At 37.4% G+C, this 18,000-nt stretch overlaps 1 protein-coding gene across 1 annotated transcript in view; it reads left to right on the top strand.

The window, feature by feature from the left end:
* SLC6A11 (solute carrier family 6 member 11) overlaps positions 1-18,000 on the top strand; it is a 178,938-nt gene that overhangs the window by 35,181 nt on the left and 125,757 nt on the right. The gene's annotated exons all lie outside the window — the stretch shown is intronic.

The raw sequence follows: 18,000 nt of genomic DNA, 5'->3' as shown, positions 1-18,000 counted from the left end.
AAGGAAGAGTCTGGCTAAATTCAGAGAGGCTCATCACTAGAGCCAATATATATTTGGGGGGAAGCACAGTAAGTCAAGACTTAAGTCTATTAATGTATGGAAGGGTCAAGATTTGTGATGGTTGAGGGAGTACCCATGCCCCTGACATCTTAGATATTTGAAGTACTGACAAGTATTTCTAAATAGTAATTTTGTACTTACAGCATTATACATATTGTGCAGTTCTTTGCCCACATGTCCACGAGATACATAGTACTAATATTTTTGCTGTGGAAGTTGAGAATGGGGAGAGGGAGAAGCATGTCTGGTCTTATGATTGCAGTGGAGCCCCACTATAAAAAGGCCCTCTATCAATGCAGATTAGCACATCATTTGTCACATAAAATATAGGGACTTGTAAATTACTTTCCAATGGTCACACAGCTGAGCGTGGAGCTGGGACTTGCATTTAAGTCTCCTGACTCCAGTTCCAGCATTCTTTATGATTTATATTGAGATTTTCAGTCATTTTTCAGTCATGTCCAACTCTTCATGAAAGCATTTTGGATTTGCTTGGCAAAGATAATGTAGTCATTTTCCATTTCCTTCTCCAGATCGTTTTACAGATGAGGAACTGAGGCAAACAGGGTTAAGTGACTTGCCCAAATTCACACAGCTAGTAAGTGTTTAAGGTCAGAATTTAACTCATGAAGATGAATCTCCCTGTTTCCAAGCCCAGTGCTCTACACACTGTGCCAGCTAGCTGCCCCTGTATTGTGATATGTGTGAAATCTTTAAGTAACACAAATGCCTTTGTTATATTTATCTTATGACATTCAGAGAAACTATTACCTGCTGAACAGTGAAGTCAATTTCTGGAACTCCTTTTCTGCAAAGTTGCTTGTGGAGACATTCCTGATTGTACCTTAGTAATACAATGGGTCTATGATCTTATCCAGTGGAAGTCCCTTTCAACAATTCAAATTCAAGCCATCAATGCCTGCCCATCCTGAATAACTCGTCTGTGTCCTTCCCTTAGTTTGATTCACAGACTACCCATTGTGCTGATATCATCTCTCATATTCCCTTGACATTGTGAAGATAGTATTCAATCATGTGAATAGTCCATCAGTTACTTCTTGTCACATGATCAACTCACCTTTTTTCCATTACTTCTTGTCACATGATCAGCTCACCTTTTTTCCATTATATTTTCTTTGATGGTATTTTTACACTATTTCCCTTTTTAAAAATTCTTTGTTTATAGTGTAAATTAGGTTGCTTGTGCCCACTATACACTTTCTTTGCTCTCTGAGAAATACTCAATTTAAATTTTCCAGGGACTCTAAAGTAATGTGGTTCCTAGTCAGGCAATATCAATGGAAAGATACTGGTAATAAAAAAGATGGATCTCTGTTTCAGGGCAAAGCTTAAAGTCACTAAAAGAACTTTGAAATTTCCTCAAGAAAATCCAAGCTCCTCTCCTCTTCTTCAGTTTTGACTCATTGTTCATTTGAAGTGTCTTCCAAGCTACATGAATTTATCAACAAGCTCAATAGCTTACCTGTCCTACTATATGTCATGGACTACACAACAGACATTTTTCATCCACTTGTTTTTTCTTACATGGATAGTTAGAGCAATGCCTTTTGAGTGATTATAGCTCTCATTTAAGATGCTCTACAATGTTCCAGAAAAGTCATTCACAAATAGTAGCATCTGGAGTATCTCACCATGTATATGGCATGGTCATTCTTTGACTTGAATTCTTTGGGGATCTTTTCCATGATAGTGATAAATAATTTTGGAAAAATACATCTCCTTGTTTTAGACCTCATTTGTTTTTAATGACCAAAGGGTCATTGAACAAGGTTATATATATATGTATGTATGTATCTTACAAGGAATAGTGTATAATTTTGGCGTATTCATCAGAGACACCTTAAAGGACAATTTTTAAGATAATGTTTTGCTCTATCAAACTAAATGCTTTTTTATGGTCAACAAAGACAATCAACAGTCAACAAGCATTTATTGAGCTCTTACTATGGCCAAGCACTGTGGTAATCCATGGAGATACAAAGAATGGTACAAACAATATTTTCTGTGTCTTTGAGACAATTGTGTGATGGTAGAGTTGTGGTCTACTGTGGAATATTATTTCCTAGAGTTTATCCCTTTTTAAGGATTTCATCAAGGATGTCTGTAATGTATGAATAGGTTATTTTCAAAACATTCCACATAGATGTGACCATAGTTAGATATTCTCTTGGTTGCATCCTTTGTTATGATTAAAGTCTTAGGTTTTATTCCCATTCCCCCAACTTTTGGTATTTTTCCTCCTTTAGACCAAATTAGATAATGTTTACATAGCACTTAGCACAGTGACTGGCACATAGTAGGCACTTTAAAATGATAACTATTGTTAGTATTACACTTTGAGAATATATCTCTCAATACCCCCCACCCCATGTTATGTAGGCTCCCACGTGGACCTCTGCTATATATACTTGGTCTAGTCCAAATATTTTTCATGTTTTTTGTTTACTTCAGTGCCGTTTTTACTTTGTCTAAAACACATCTGGGATGACAATGTTCAAATCAACATGTGGTGGTTTCACTGGCCTTGATAATGAAAAGGATTTATTATAAAAATTTCTGGAAGTCTTTTTCCATCTTTCATCCACTTGTTTGTCTTCTTTCCTATTTCCCCTTAATGTTCTTGGGATGACTTTACTTATTTGAGTCTCTTACCAAGCTTTTTTTTTATTTTTTTGCTTTTTGGAGGGGAGAAGGCAGGGCAATTGGGATTAAGTAATTTTCCCATGGTCACACAGCTAGTAAGTGTTAAGTGTCTGAGTCTGGATTTGAACTCCTCCTGACTCTAGGGTCAGTGCTCTATTCACTGTGCCACCTAGCCGCTTCTTACCAAACTTTCTTTAAAGTGATTTCTCTTCACTGATTGCTATTTTATAAAGAAATACTATTCATAATCTTCTACTGTTCTTCTCTGTAAGAGTTTAAAAATAAGTTTATGTGAGTTTTCTTGGCTGCCTTATTTCTATACTTGGCAAGTAGATCAATTGCTTGCTGATTAAAATAATTTTAGGTTCTTTTTTTTTTTACTACTTTTTGTGGCAACTGATTTACATCACTTTTCTAGCCATACAAAAATATTATAATCACTATCAAGTTCCTTTCCTGAATTTATTTCCCATTTTTATGTCAATAACTTGTTGAAATTGGTCAAAATAAAGTTATATTAATCACATACCAAATCTTTTGATTCTTTCTTCTAGCTTTGTGTTAATTTTCATCTTTGTTCTAACAAATTTGTGATCTGACTGAAAGCAAACATTTGATTCAAAGAGTCATAAATTGATAACAAGTGATTTTCTGGCTATGAAAATATTGAATCAATTTCATTTTTGTTATTTTGTGCTAACCATGTCCAATGCCATCTAATTCTTTTCTCAAATAAAGTAGTCATGATGCCTGTGTATGATACTTCTGAGTAGTCTAACAAGTATTTAGCCTCTGTCATTTCTTATTTCTTGAATTGTTTTTTCCAAAATATTTTTGCTGTCTTATGCTGCATTTGCTTTTGTCTTGAAATCACTGAGTATCAAAGCATATATTGATTTATATGGAGGGTCTTGTAAAATTCTTCATAGAACTTTGATGCCTCTTTATTCTTAGTAATTGATGTTAGTGAGTAATCAACAATTATTTTCATGGTGGTCTTTATGTACATTCTGATCACGAGCAATACAATATATGATGGCCAAATGCTCCATGAAATGTTTCTTTTTGCTTCTGAACTCATAATAAAACTAAATTTACCAACTTCTTTATTTGCCCTTCTGAGGAAAATATGTTAACCATCTTTCCATTTGACTTCAACTTCCTTTTGTCTTTTTGTTTCATTTATAGTAAAACTTCCAAGAATGATAGAATCCATTTCTTCCAGGAGCGTTTTCACCATAGTCATTAAGGCTCTCATCTGTAGATACCAATAGCTAGTTGGCATACATAGATCATCTAAAATCCACATAATTCTTAGTGCTCTCTCCTTTTATGCCACATTGCCACCATCATTGCCATGAGTGGGTATATCATTCTACCCCCTAAAATCTCAGTAAATAGGGTATTGAGGTCCCTATTAGTGCAAGTAATGAATTTCTCCTGTACCACATGTATTTAAATTCACACTATTAAAGGTTACAATTGTATAAAACATGGTCATTAGTTCTAGCCCAGTGGAAAGGTGAGTTGCAATAATGTGACCACTTCAGGGTATTCAATATTCTCACTAATTAGAACTTAGCTGTTGCATTTACCTTACCTATTTCATGGGACTGTTGCAAAGTGCCTTGTAAACTTTAAGATATTAGAGAAATATGCATTATTGTTATTGGGAAACTTAGATTTCTCAAGGCTACAGGAGAAAATTGGAGTGATCTACAGCAGCAAAGTTGCTTAGACTTTGTTCCAGAAGTCTATGTCATTCATTAATGTGATGCTTCATTACTATGGCACCAGGGTCAGGTTTTGTGTACTTTTGTCAGTCATCCCTGAATGCCCACACATAGTTGGGGGTGGGGAGGGAAAAATTGGAATCATAAGACCTCAGAACTTAATCCAGGTGGAAGAGCAGGGCTACTTTTACCAGCTTGGTTGACTGTGTATTAAATGTCATCGTGTTGAATGGTGATAAGAATAATCTGTCTTATTGTAGTCAATGGATACTACAAAGTTCTTGACCCAAAGAAAGGCAGTAAATAAATCAGTATACTTACAAGATTTTTAAAAAGTGCTTATCATGTGCCAGATAGTCTGGTCAACACTGCAGGATGCAAATAAAAAGCAAAACTAATTTATGGGTTTATTAAGACTCCATTCTAATGGGGGAGACAATAGCCACAGAGACACATACTAAATATTTACAGGATAAATGGAAAGTAACTTTAAAAAGTGAGGTAGTAACAAGTGGGGGATTGAAAAAGCCTTTTGCAGAAGGTGATATTTGAGCAGAATCCTGGGGGACACCAGGGATTCTAAGAGCTATCGGTTGAGAGGGACAGCGTTCCTGGTTTGGAAAGTATGGGGGATGGTAGACAGAGCATCATGTGTGAAGAGTGGCAAGGAGGCCAGTATGGCTGCTTCATAGAGTACATGGGAGGCAAGAAAGTGGAAGAAGACTGGAAATATAGAAAGTGCCCAAGTTGTGAAAGATTTAAATGCAAAGGAGTTTATATTTGGTCCTAGAAGTAATAGTGAGTCACTGGATTTGATTTCATATGGAGATAACACGGTCAGACCCACTTTTTTTTAGATTTTCCTTAATTTTATATTAAAATTTTTATTGACATATTTTGTTTTTACATTGCAAACTTGTAGAGATTACTCCCATTTAATGAGAGGTCTCCATAACAAAGTAAGAAAAGAAAGTAAAACTAATAATACAATGATCTCATCTGGAAGTGAATTTTGTTTGTGTAGCACACACACCCCTCCTATGTCTCTATTTTTTAAATCAAAAGAAATCTATTTTTCTTCCTTTTAAACCATTGGGGAAAAATAAAAATATATTTATTAAAAGGAATATGCACAACTAAGCAAAACAAATTCCCTCAAGGGCTATGTAGAAAGAAATACACACACACACACACACATATATGCATATACATATACATACACACATATGTGTTATTCTTTAGCCCCAATCCCATCACCCCTCTTCAATGCTTCTCTGGAATCCTGAGCAATGGTTAGATTGATCACAGTCCTTGCAGTAGAATCACACTCCCATTTAAAGGAAATCATATTGGCGAGTGTGTGAAGGATGGATTGAAATAAAGTTAAACTTGAAACAGTGGGACGAATTAGAAAGCTACTGAAATAATCCAGGAAAAAGGAAATGTATAACAAGCGTAAAGAGCCCTGTATTCTGGATAAGACTTTTCTCTCTGACAAGTCTCTTCTTTGGATGATGCTTCACTTTCCTTATCTACAAAATGATGCTTAATTCAATTCAATCGAACAAGAATTTGCCAGTTACCGACAATGTGACAGGCACCATGATGTTTATTGGGGATACAAAGAGAAAAATGAAAATGGGTTGGATCTGAGGTTCCTTTGCTAGTCCAGTTCTCTATTTCTTCTTGGGTATCTCTAGGGAGTGAAATTCTTCTTGCAGCGTCAGAGGGAAGCTCAGATGCTGAAGAGCTGAGGGACTAACTAGTCTAACCTAGGCATCCAGATGGCACAGTGGATAGAGAGTTGGACCTGGAGTCAAGTAGATATGAATTCACATGTGACCTCAGACACTTACTAATTGTGAGACTGGGCAGGTCACTTAACCTCTCAGTTTCCTTATTTGTAAAACGGGGATAATAATAACATCTATCTTCAACAGTTGTAAGGATAAAATGAGATACTATTTAGAAGTTGCTTTGCAAACTTTAAAGCGCTATATGAAAGCTAGCTAGCTAAATATTTGAAAAGGAATCACCTCTATACCATACCTAGCAGTTAGTCATTAAGCCTTTGTGTGAAAACCTCCAAAGAAGGGCAACTCATCACCTGTCCAGCCAGTCCATTCTCCTTTTTAGAAAGTTCTCATTGGTAAGCGCCTTCCTCATACACCAAGTTTAAATTTTCCTTTTTGCTGCTTCTACTTATTACCCCTCTTTCCACCTTTTGCACTATTACTTGCCTCCTTTTCTGGGTTTATTCTTTCTTTTTTTTTAGAGAAGAGGTGTTTTCCTTTTATGCTGGTAAATCCTTTCTCCCACCTCCCTTTCTTTTTAGAATTGCCACATTTCTCTCTTTCCTTCTTCCTACTACCCGATTGACATTCATTCAGTCAATAAACATTTATTAAGCACCTAATATGTACCAGGCATTTTGCTAAGTGCTGGGGATAGCCAACTCTTGGCCTGACTCTCCTCTGTGTCTGTCTGTTTCAGTGGTGCAATGCCTAGCAGCAAGGGCAACACCAAGATCCAGATACACAGCAGATGGAGATTCACCAAAAGTTAAAAGATGTTCATGTTGCTCCTTAAACAGAAGGGCTTCTGCAAATTGATTAGGAAACCTTTTCTCTTATTTCTTGGGGAAACCAGAAAGTTAAAAAATTATATATTTATAAATGTAAATTTTATTTTTAATATCCTTTTAAAATTTTGAATTCCAAATTTTCTTCCTCCACCCCACTGGGAAGACAAGCAAAATGGTATCAATTGTACATGGGAAATAATCAAAAACATATTTCTGTATTATCTGTATCACAAAAAAAGAAAAAAAGAAAATGAGAAAATTATATTTCAATTTTCACTCAGTGTTGGATAACATTTTCTTCATCATAAGTCCTTTGGAATTGTATTGTGTTATTGTATTGGTCAGAATAACCAAGTCTTTCATGGCTGATTATCATTACAACATTGCTATTACTGTGTATAATGATCTCCCAATCCTTCTCATTTCATTTTGGATGTTTTTTTTTTTCTGAAACCACCACCCCTATCATTTCTCACAGCATAATAGTACTCCATCACATTCATATGCCACCACTTGTCCAGCTGTTCCCTAATACATTAACATCCCCTTGATTTTTAAGTCTTTGCCACTATAAAAAGAACTGCTACAAATATTTTTTGTTTACTTTTGGTTTATGTTTCTTTTTTCTTTGATCTCTTTGGACTATAGACCTAGTAATGATATGGCTGGGTCAAAGGGTATGCAGAGTCTGATAGCCCTTCAGGCATAGTTCCAAATTCTTCTCCAGAATGATTGGACCAGTTCACTAACAGACAGTTTAATGTACCTTTTTTTTTTTTTTACCCTTTAGCATTTGTTATTTCTGATAGGTGTAAGGTAGTATTTCAGAGTTATTTTAATTTACATATTTCTAATCAATAGTGATTTAGAGCATTTTTTCATATTGACTAATCAATAGTTTTGATTTCTTCTTATTAAAACTGCCTGTTAATATCCTTTGAGCATTTGTCAATTAGAGAATTGCTCTTATGTTTGTGAATTTGATTCAGTTCTCCACATATTTGAGAAATGAGACCTTTATCAGAAAATTTTGCTGCATTTTTTATGTTACTTCATTTTCTATGATATCTTTTTTTTTTGCTTTTTTGAGGGGGGAGGGCAGGGAAATTGGGTTAAGTGATTTGCCCAAGGTCACATGGCTAGAAAGTGTTAAGTGTCTGAGGCCATATTTGAAGTCTATGGTATCTTTTAACAAAATGTAGTTTCCTTTTTAATTAAATCTGTTTTTTCTTTTACTTGTTTGAGATCATGATTGCTACCCCTGCCTTTTTTACTTTCACTGAAGCATAACAGATTCTGTTTCAGCCCTTTATTTTAACCCTGTATTAAACTTGTTTCAAGTATGTCTCTTGTAAACAACATATTGTTGCATTCTAGTTTCTAATTCATTCTGCCATATGTTTCCATTTTATAGGTGAGTGTAACCCATTCACATTCACATTCCTCCCTTCTTCCTTTCCTCCCTCCTTCTTTTTATTCCTCCTCCCCTACCTCCATTTCTCCCTCCTTTCTTTTTTCCTCCTTTCCTCCCTTCATTTTTTCCTTCTTTCCGTACTTTCTTTCTTCCTTCCTCTGCATAATGGTAGATGAGAAGGTTACAGGTCAGGGAAGAAATTATGATAATGATGCCTCAGAAATAGGTATCTGTTTTAAACCAAATCACTTATCCATTAAAGAAAAATTGAAAAAAAAATCAAAGAATGAGACACTCTCTATTTGGGCACTATGGATAATATCTAGGTAAAGATGAAATCTGTTTTTACATGCAACTTTTTTTGTTTGTTTTTTGCTTTTTTAGAGGGCAATTGGGGTTAAATGACTTGCCCAAGGTCACACAGCTAGTTTATGTGTTAACTGAGGCCGGATTTGAAATCAGGTCCCCCTGATTCCAGGGCCAGTGCTCTATTCACTGGGCCACCTAGGCACCTCTTAAATCCAACTTTGAATATGAAAGATTTTTATTTACTTTAAAAATATTTTATACAGATAGGAAGTCATTCTTTTATTTTAAAATATTAGATTATATTGAAAAAAGAAGTAAAGGTGAGGAAATCAATGTTACATGTTTTCTCAAGGGTTCTTTGCATCCTGATATCCTAATGATAGATACACATGAGGTTTCCTAAAATGGGGATGCATTTTTGTATTTTATTATGTTATAGCAGGTCCCTAAGAGTAAAGTAGAAGGAATTGACTTGACATTGTGTTAAGTCAGGAGACTATATGAAATGTTAATGAAATCATTAAAATATCAGAGTTAAAAGAGACCTTTGAGTTTATTTGTCCAACCACCTCAATAGATGAAGATCCTGAGGTCCAGAAGTAAAGCACCAAACATGAATGGCAGAGTGGGACTTCAGAATGAGATCAACTTACTCTAAAGGATGCTAATATTAATGCTGATTACAACTCATCCACACCTTGTCTTTAGGTACAAGTCTTGGATTTGACCTTCCCTCCATCTTCTATAAGGAGCCTGCCTGATTACTGAAGGCTTTCTTCTAGCTCTTTGGCATTGTAAGGGTACTAATGCAGTATTCACACTTTATGTCTTTTATCACTTGCCCTTGTTATATAATGGGCCCATTTCCCTTTTTGAGCATACATTTTCGGAATGATACCTTTTACACTTCCTCTTATATGCACTTAATCATCAGAAATATGCTTAGGCTTGCTATACATTTCACCTTTAGTTTTGGTGACCTGCAAATTTTATTCTTTGAAAATTGGGGTATTTCATGATTTATAGACATATGGCATTGCTCAAAGGATATTATTAGTAGGTTTTTAAAAATGGATTTGGAGTTTAGCAAACAGCTTGGAATCATTCAAAATGCTCCTAAATTCCCCAAATACAATCTATCTTTCTGTCTTCTGTTCAATTGTGGTTCATTGCCTGGATCATTCAGTCTATCAACATTTATTAAGTGCCTACTATGTGTCAGGCACTGTGTTGGACATATAAAGAAAGGGGAAAGATAATCTCTGCCTTTGAGGAGCTAATGGGGAAAAAACATGAAAACAGTTATTAGCAAATGAATTACATACAAGATAAATTGGAAATAATCAATAGAGGGAAAGCACTGAAATTAAGATGAATTAGGAAAGGCTGGGTGATCTGGCTCATTTAGATCTTAGAGATGAGTCTGTCTTTTGCAGATATGTTTTCCCCTCCATCAAATTTTCTGTTTTAACTAACAATATTTCTTGTCATCTTCTAACATCTCCTTTGTAACATTTTGTGAATGAGTTTATATGATAAACTTCTCTTGCCTTAATTTCCACATCTCCTCTTCTTGATAAGGAGATTAAATGGATTTTAGTTTAGGAGGGTTTGTTTGTTCATTTTTTATTCTTTTAGCGTCTTTATTGTGGCTATTACTTTGCTTAATCTTTTGCAGGAAATTGTGACAGTTCATGTTGCCATCTTTTCCTTTGTTACCTTTATTATTTCTGGGTGTCTGTAACATGAACACCATACTAAGAATATGTTTGTTTTAATAAGGAAATACTGTTGATGATACTACCTTAATCCAAGATGGCAAAATGTCAACCAATTAGGGTATGAGTTTTTGACCGAGGCGACCATGCTAATGCCCTTCCAATCTCAGCACAAAGGCCCTAGTGTTGATATATAAAGGTACAATTGCTCAGCATTTATCATTTTCTCCATGACTGGATACTGCTTCTCCTTGGTAACATCATCACTATGAGGGGTTCTATACTCCTTTCCTTGGTGTTAATTGCCAGCACCATGGATAGAGTGCTGGACTTGGAGTCAGGAAGATGCTGTTTGAATCCGATCTCAGACACTTTCTGGCAATGACTCTAGCCAAATAATTTCACCCCTTTCATTCTCAATTTCCTCAACTTTAAAATGAGAATAATTAGTACTTGCCTCACAAAGTTGTTGTAAAGATCAAATGAAATACTATATATGCAAAGCATTTTGCAGACCTTAAAGTGTTTTGTAAATTTGTTATTAACAGTTATTCAATTGATGATAAAAATTATGGGAGCATTACCCTCCACTATCCTCATCAGCTCTGCAAAAGGTCCTAAATTGACACATACTGACCCTTATTCTTAGCAACCAGTATGACAGCTCCTTCTACTGTCTACTTTTCTACCTTTTAGAAAGCCAAGTGAAATACACATCTGATGGACAAAGGGAACTTCCTCTATTACTAAAGCAGCCCTTTCAAAATCACACAAGGTTTTTACTTGATTTTAAGAGAGGTGGCCTAATGGCATCTAGTGGGAAAGGTTGACAATATGCAGCCAAAGACCTGGGTCTGGGTTATAGTCCTGCTATGGGACTACTGGCCATAGTTCTACTTGCTATGAGACCTTGACTTAAGTAATTTAAAGCCTTTGACGCTTATTTCCATCACTCGTAAAATGAATGTGTTTCCATTCCATTTGGCTTCTTATTCAGGCAAGCTCTTACTGAACTGTAGAACTCTATGACTGTGACTTATGATGTTAGAAGGCAAGTTTGAGCTAGCCATTCCTATTATCCATTCAATTAATATTTGAAGTGCAATAGTTTATGTACCCTGATTTTTATTCAATTTTGGCCAAAGTTTCTCTTCTACAGCTGTGACCAAGGGACTTTGTGATTCTGACCTGGAAAAAAATCACAGAATGACATAGGTTGGTGAGGCAAGTGACATACCTCTCATACAGAGGCAAGAAACATATCCCATAAAGGATACTTAATTCTGGTTTTCTCATAGATCTGTCTTGGGTGTTTAACAGAACAATTTATCCTTAGAAAGCAGTTTTACACAGTGGATAGTGTGCTGAACCTGAAGTTGGGAAATCCTGAATTCAAATCCTGCTTCTGTCACATATAATCATGGGCAAGTTTGAGCCTCAATTTTCTTATCTTTAAAATGGGGGTAAGGGAGCAGCTAGATGGCACAGAGAATAGAGCACTGGAGTCAGGAGTACTAAATCCAGCCTCAGACACTTAACACAAAAATTAGCCATGTAACCTTGGGCAAGTCACTTAACCCCAATTGCCCTCCAAAAAGCAAAAAAAAATGGGGATAATAACATCTGAAGTACTCTCTATGTGATTATTGAAGAGTGTTAAATGAGATAGCATTATATAAAGCACCTTGCATACTCGACAGGGTGGTAATAAACATCTACTTTAAAAAATTATTTATTTATGTTTAGTTTACAACATTCAGTTCCACAAGCTTCTTTTTTTTGCTTTTTTGGAGGGCAACTGGTTTTAAGTGGCTTGCCCAAAGTCACACAGCTAGTAAGTGTGTCAAGTGTCTGAGACCAGATTTGAACTCAGGTCCTCCTGACTCCAGGGCTGGTGCTCTATTCACTGTGCCACCTAGCCACCCCTTCCACAAGCTTTTGAGGTCCAAGTTTTCTTGCTCTATCTTCCCTCCCCACTCCCCCAGATGGCATGCAATCTACATATTGTAGACTCTACATATGCATTCACATTAAAAATATTTTCACATTAATCATGTTGCAAAGAAGAATTATAAGAAATTGAGTGAACCACATGAAAGAAGAAACAAAACAAAACAAAAAAGGTAGACAGCAAATAGTCTTCTTCTATCTACATTCAGACTCCATAAATCCTTCTCTGCATGTGGATGGCATTTTCCAGCATGAGCCTTTTGGAACTGTCTTAGAACCTTGCATTGCTAAGAAGAGCCAAGTCCATCAAAGCTAGTCATTGCACTATGTAGCTGTAACTGTGCACAATGTTCTCTTGGTTCTGCTTCCCTTACTCAGCATCAGTTCATTTATGTCTTTCCAGGTTTTCCTTAAGTCCACCTGTTCATCATTTCTTATAGCACAATAGCATTCCACTCCATTCATGAACCACAGTGTGTTCAGCCATTCCCCAATTGATTGGTAGCCCCTCAATTTCCAGTTCTTTTCCACCACTAAAAGAACTGCTATAAATATTTGTGTACATAAACATCTACTTTTATAATGAATGTTCCATACTGAGTGACCTTGGGCAAGTCTCTTCCTTTCCATGAACCTCAGTTTCGTAGAATTGTAATCAGAAAATCTCAAAGTAAAAGATCTCTGATATTATCTAGCCCTATCCATACGTGAAAAACTTTTCCTCTGTAGCAGTTCAGACAAGTTCAGCCATTGCTTGAAGACTCCTCAGTACCTCCCCAGGCAGGCCATCCCACTTTGGAAGAATTCTCATTGTTAGCAAGTTTTTCTCTGGCGTTAATCCTATATTTGCCTCTTTATAAATTCCATCAATTGATTCTAGTTCTATCCTTTAAGAGAAAGCAGGATAAATTCAATTCTTCTTCCAGATGATGGCCTTTCAAGTGGTGAAAGCACTTATTTCCTTTTACCTCCCCCCTCCCAATCCCAGTCTTCTTTTTACCAGGCTAAATGTTTGTAAGGCCTTTAACTCATCTGGCATGAGCTCAAGGCTATCCTGTTTGATACCATCTGGACACTATCCAGCTTATGAAAGTCCTTCCTAAAATGTGGCACCCAGAAATAAATACAATACTCCAGATGTGGCTTGTCAGGGGCAGAGTACGAGGGGATTATCCTCTTCTCATTCCTCGAAGTCATAACCCTATTACTGTAGCCCAGGCTCTCATTCATTTTCTTGCCTGTCATATCATGCCACTGACTCATGGGAAGCATTCAGTGCACTAAAACCTTGGGATCTTTCAGACAAATTGCTGTAGACCTTCCTCCTCTGTCTGGTGCTTATGAAGTTTCCTTCTCTATAAAATGAAGAGATTAGCCCACATGACCTCCAAGGTTCCTTCTCGTTCCAAATGCCAGGATCAATGTCCTATGACATATGACCAGATTTCTATATGTAATTAGTTTGATGGATATAGAATCCTGTGGAATAGAAGTCATGTAGTTAGGATAATAAGGAAGTATTCTCACTTATATCTGAAGCAAATAGGACCTAGAGAGGTTAAGGGACTTGGTAGAAGTCCCCCAGCAAGTTAGTGACTGAACCAGAATGGGAAACCAGATCTCCTGGCTCCAAAATGAATGTTCCTGCTGTTAAAATTTCATCACTCACGAGATCTTTAATTTCATTAGTGTAGGTCCTACCTTCTTTGATGCCATTCCACCTCTCCCTCCTCCCTAACCTCCTGTGCCTTGATAAATGGTCTTTGGGATCTTCAGCCCTTGGAAAACATTCCCTTCCAAAAGCTTTTATAACCTGTTAGAAGCTACCAGAGATTTTTGTCCAATGGCATAGCTTTCATAAAAGCAGACCACGATGAGGCATCAGGGGTGAACTTTCTGCAGCCCCATTTGGTCATCCATAAGAAATGTCATTTGGTCTTATAGGATCCTGTTCATGAACACTTCATAGCACGCTCCTCTCTGCTCAGCTACTAGGGCTGGCAGGTGTAACAAATCCTCACAAATCAACATTCACAATGCCCGGAAAAGATGGTGTCTAGATCCCTGGGGATTCTTCTGAATTCTGACTCAAAAAGCATAACTAGGGAGATGATATTTGCAGGATCAGGCGGTCACTATAGGTCACAGCTCATGAGTCACCAGTGACCCTCCCTTCTTTCTCCATGCCTCCTGAATGTAAGTAGTACTTGAAAAAAGAAGAGTTTGAAAGGTAAAATCCCCAGAAATTCTCCTCAATGTGTGAGCTTAAAAGAGGGGGAGCTTGGATTGGTCTCCCAGGGTGGACCTCCCCTGGTCACCTCTTCCCTAAAAACCTGGGGCCTGGTCTTGTGATTTCCCGCTAAAAGAGGAATGTTGGCACTTTTTTGAAGAGCAAGGCAAGGCAGAGGTGCTTTCTCTCTGGTAATTATTTTCATAATTTATAGTTTTATGCCCCTTTCCTGGTCCCCAAGAATGATGGCCTTCTGGGCCTTTATGTACCCCATCTGTAAAAGTAGGGTGGTTGGATTAGATCAAAGATCCTTAATATATGAACTTGATTCTTTAATAAATATTTTGGTAACTATATTTCAACATATTTTGTTTCCTTTGTCATACTATAGATTTCATTTTATACATTTAAAAGTATAATTCAGAGAAGGGGTCCATAAACTCACTAAACTGCCCAACAGGATCCAAAAAGGGGAAGGTTTCAGTGTGGTAGGATGAGTAGGGAACTTGAATACAGGCCAGACTTGGGTTCAAATGCTTGCCTTTAGCCTTTACTTGCCTTGTGACCTTGGCTAAGACAACTCTGTGAGGTAGATGTGCAAATATTGTTGTACCCATTTTATAGATGAGGTATCTGAGGCTCAGAGAAGTGAAGTGCTTTAGCCAATGACATAAGACAAATAAAGGCTATAGATAAGCATTTGAACCCAAGACTGGCCTGCTTTTTTTTTTGCTTTTTGGAGGGGGAAGGTAGGGCAATTGGGGTTAAGTGACTTGCCCAAAATCACATGGCTAGCAAGTGTTAAGTGTCTGAGGTCAGATTTGAACTCAGGTCCTCCTGACTTCAGGGCTGGTGCTCTATTTACTGCACCATCTAGCCACCCCAAGACTGGCCTATCATTAAAGTTCACTACTCCTTCTACCCCCACAGACAGCTAGGTCTGCTTCTGCTATCCACTCACTTAATTTGGATTTCAATTCCCTGTTGACAATTTCCATCCTGTCACTCACAATCTGAAGGTTAGAGAAAATGAGCAAACTAATATTTGAGTAAAACGGCCTTCTCACCATCTTCCATTATTATCCAAGCACCGATCCTAGTCCTTCTTTGATTTTCTTCTTTCTCCCCAAATAGCTAAAAATATCTCTTACTCTTTTCCTTAGCATTCATCCCCAGACTCAACTGGAGCTGAATTTTAATGATCTCTATATAATTCCCACAGGGCCACACTCCTCTTTTGTTTTGAAAGTAATTTGAGAAAGAGAGAGAGAGAGAGAGAGAGAGAGAGAATACTAATATGCCAACAGCTTGGTAGTTTAGGAAAGTCTTGAGTAGGAGGTAATACCTGGGGGGGGGGCAGCTAGGTGGGGCTCAGTGAATAGAGCACTCCCCCTGGAGTCAAAAGGACCTGAGTTCAAATACAACCTCAGACACTTGACACACTAGCTGTGTGACCTTGGGCAAGTCACTTAACCTCAATTGCCTTGCCTTCCCCCCCCTCAAAAAAAAAGAGGTAATACCTGAGCTAACCACTGCAGGAAGTTAGGAAGTCTATGAAGTGGCGAGGGAATTGAAAATGGATGCTAAATCCAGACTTGACAGTCCACTTTTGTGACTTCTTGGAGTTGAGAGATGGAATGTCATCATCTATAGGGAACAGCCAGCAGGGCAGACTGAGTAGAATGAGAAGTATTCTTAATTAAGACTGGAAAGCCAGTAACATCCAGTTTGTGACAGGCCTTGAATGCCAGGATAAGGATTTTATATTTTATCCTAGACAACAGAATTCCAAGATTAAGTGAATTTCAAGTATAAATAAAGACTATTCAAAGCGGCTCCAAATCTAGTGTTCCTTCCATGTCTTTTCTGTCACAAGATACATTCAGAGGGGCGGCCAGGTGGCTCAGTGAGTGAGAGCACCGGCTCCAGTGTCGGGATGACCTGGGCATCAAATCTGGGCGCAGATACTTAGCACCACACCCAGAAATAACTGGCTGTGTAATTTTGAGCAAGTTACTTAACCCCGATTGCTTAAAAAAAAAAACATACATTCAGGATTGGGGAGGTAAGGCTACTTGGTTATGTTATTGTTCCTATTTTATAGATGAAGAAACTCGGGCTCAGAGAGAGCAAATTGTTTGCTTAAGGATAAATAGCTAATAAGTGACAGAGCTGGGACTAGAGTACAATTCTTTTCTTTTTTTTTTGAGGGCAATTGGGGTTAAGTGACTTGTTCAGGGTCACACATCTAGCAAGGATCTGAGGCCAGATTTTCATCCTCCTGACTCCAGGGCTGGGGCTCTATCCACTATGCCCCCTAGATGCCCCTGGAAGTTCTTACATCTAATATGAGAGAGAGAGACAGAGACAGAGAGAGAGACAGAGACAGACAGATACACACACACACAGACAGAGAGAGACAGAGACAGACAGACAGAGAGACACAGAGAGAGACAGAGAGAGAGAGAGCTCCTGACTACAGATGTGGAGTAAAGGGGGTTGATGAAAGAGAATTTGTGGAGGTGAAATCAATAAAATTTGGCAACTGATTAGATATGGAAAAATGTGGGAAAGGGCAAAGTCAAGGATGATTTCAAAGTTGTGAACCTAAATGACTAGGCAAGTTGGGGGAATGGAGGATTTTAGCCAGATGTGTTAAAGGCAGCTTCTGCCAGAGAGCTACTTGTTCAATCTTCAGGGGAAGCATTTACACCTCAGATATTGACAAATGCTCCAAATTAGGACTTGGTTTATTGTTTTATTTATTGTCTAGACTCCAGAAAGTGATGAGAGAAATGTTAAAAATTCAGGTTAAACCTCAAAGAGTTGGGAAGAAGGGAAAGGCAAATGTGCTAATATACAAAAAAAAAGAAAGAGGAAGAAAACGGAGTCTGCAGACTCTAGAATAGCAAGCTTGATTTTGATTCTTGGCAAAATTCTGGGAAGTACTGCTAAAGTGATGTTTAGTGAACATGCAAACAAGGATAAGATGATCACAGAGTCAGCTGGGTTTCATCAAGAATAAGTCAAATCCAACTAACCTCATTTCTTCTTTTGATAAACTGGTAGGAAAAAAGAAAATGAGCATTTATTAGATACTCATTTGATCCCCACAACAACTCTAGAACATTTTAGGTTCTATTATTAGCCCCATTTCCAGTTGAGGAAACTGAGGCAAACAGAGGTTTGTGCCCAGGGTCACGTAGCTAGTAAGTGTCTGAGGCTGGATTTGAAATTGTGAAAATGAGTCTTCCTGATTCTAAGCCCAATGCTCTATTCAGTGTGCCACCTAGCATAGTTTTAGAGAGTTATCTAGAACATTGAGAGGTTAAATGATT

The sequence above is a fragment of the Petaurus breviceps genome, unplaced genomic scaffold, assembly GCF_028583685.1.
Source record: "Petaurus breviceps papuanus isolate PSGF00001 unplaced genomic scaffold, PetGlider_PUasm1.0 174, whole genome shotgun sequence".
NCBI lineage: Eukaryota > Metazoa > Chordata > Mammalia > Diprotodontia > Petauridae > Petaurus > Petaurus breviceps.
This window is presented reverse-complemented; position numbering and strand designations above follow the sequence as displayed.